General features: G+C 32.9%; 1 pseudogene; it reads left to right on the forward strand.

Moving 5' to 3' along the window:
• Nucleotides 1-366: 366 nt before the first annotated feature.
• Nucleotides 367-900, forward strand: LOC108747933 (annotated as a pseudogene).
• Nucleotides 901-2,124: the final 1,224 nt, after the last annotated feature.

Raw genomic sequence — 2,124 nt, forward strand, 5'->3', positions numbered from 1 at the left:
ATATAAGATTTCTTTTTAAATATGTTTTGATTTCTTTTCCTAAAATTTATTTTTGAAAAGAGAATAGGAGTAGACAGACTTTATTATTGTCGGCGCCGACCTTAGATAAAAGAAATTCGATATTGTTAGAGTGCATTCTTATGATATGTGTCAATTTGGTCATCTTTCGACCACGTCGCAATTGTTCTTTAAAGTATAATGTAAATAAAAAAAAATCCCCTCCATTATAGAATGTGTAAAAAAAGATATGGGAGAGAACACTTTTTAAAAGAAGAACTCCGGGCAACGTTACCGTTCAGAGAGTTTCAACAAAGTTCAGACAGCTATTGCTAATTATAAGTTCCCCGAGAAAATAAAATATCTCAAATGATAAACTATTACGTTCCAATTCAACAGGATAAGGTGTGCAAAAGACAGTAAGTTTATTTAATTTTATAAAATATTTTGTTTACATGTAATATATGTTATGTATTTTTGTAAAATCTTATTTACATGTTTTCTTTTTTTTTACAGCGCATTTTCTCATCCAGTACATCATCATCTAGTACATCTTCGAAACCTCGTTACATGCTTCGTATCTTGATGAGGAAATATGCGTTGACATCGAAAGCGTACAAATTCTTGGACATTGGGCTCGTTGTGAGATCTATATTTCATGTGCAAATTGCGATCGGTGATAATCGATGCAACCGTATGTTCATACCTCATGCTACGTCGAAGACGTTTATCGAAAGGCGTGCAGATATCGAGCGAGAATGCAGTCAACAGCCCCATCACCAATTCAAGATCTAAATGTGGAACTTGTTAAAATATGATACGAATAACGTAAAGTTAACATTAAATGGCACATGTTTATACATGAAACCAACAACTGTTCTTTTCTTATTTAAGCTTGAGTAATGCGTTGAACATGTATTTTATAAACTGAGTCAATATACGCACGATGTTAGTAAGAAATTCGAATATTTTACATCATTTTTAAGACAAAATTGTATTACTAATAAAAGCGATATTGCAAATACTTTGTACAAAATTTATGATAAGAATTCTATTATAGAATGTGAATTAATAGTCTATGGCTTAGATTATATTGTACATACTGATTTTTGTACATACTTGATAATGTGCATTACATGATAAATAAACGTATGTTAAAAAATATATTCTTTTCTTCTAAAATTATTTTATCCTTAGTATCGTCGCCACTTCTTCATATCTTCATAGTAGTATTGAATTAGTCAATAAGAAAGCGCGCTTGGCCATTTGTATTACACTGATAAAAAAAAAATTATTTTAATTAGCGTCACTCGGCTATATTATTAAAAACTCATAAAAATATTATCATAATTATCTAAGTCGCGTATCATTAAAAATTATAAATATCGTACCTATTTAATTAAATCATGTGCAAGAAGAAAAGACAACGTGAAAGAGAGCGCAACGGAAAGAAGAGAGAGCACAAATAATAAGTATAGAACTGGAACGGGAGAAAGAGAAAGAACTGCATCCTACAATGGATAAGAGAGAGAAAGCAATAGATTAGACAGAGAAGGAACAAATTCCCCTTCCTCCTCAAACACGGATTATGCGCTTCCCCCTCTCTCAGACCCAGCGTCTGTGACTTCGCCCTCCCCACCCGCGCGACACTAGAGCCATCTGCTGGTGGCTGTATTCGTGAGTTAGAATCGTGTTTATATTCTACTTATGACAGTGATTTAATAATTACAAGTTTACAAAATCGCTCACTAATCTTATTTTTCAAAGGTACAGGAGATACAATTTTATACGATGCATGGTATGAAAGTAAATGCAATAGTGAAAACGAACGTACAAGAGTTGTTGAAGCAGCAGCTTAGATTATTCTTGAAGACATCCACTCGAAAGCGTATTCCAACAATGAGTATCCTCTGCCTCCACACTTTTTGACAATGCAGAGACCCATATTCCGGAGATTTTACAGATTTTCCTGGAAACAATAATACTGTACAAGAAAAGTGCAAATATTAAAAAATAAACGGCTAAAATCATAGCAATTGTACATGCCATAATCTGTGCAGTAAGACCTCGATGCTTCTTGTCGCTGATTCAAATTGGTCTAACACCAGTTTTATTAATAAAGTATAG

The sequence above is a fragment of the Trachymyrmex septentrionalis genome, unplaced genomic scaffold (genome assembly GCF_001594115.1).
Source record: "Trachymyrmex septentrionalis isolate Tsep2-gDNA-1 unplaced genomic scaffold, Tsep1.0 scaffold204, whole genome shotgun sequence".
Lineage (NCBI taxonomy): Eukaryota > Metazoa > Arthropoda > Insecta > Hymenoptera > Formicidae > Trachymyrmex > Trachymyrmex septentrionalis.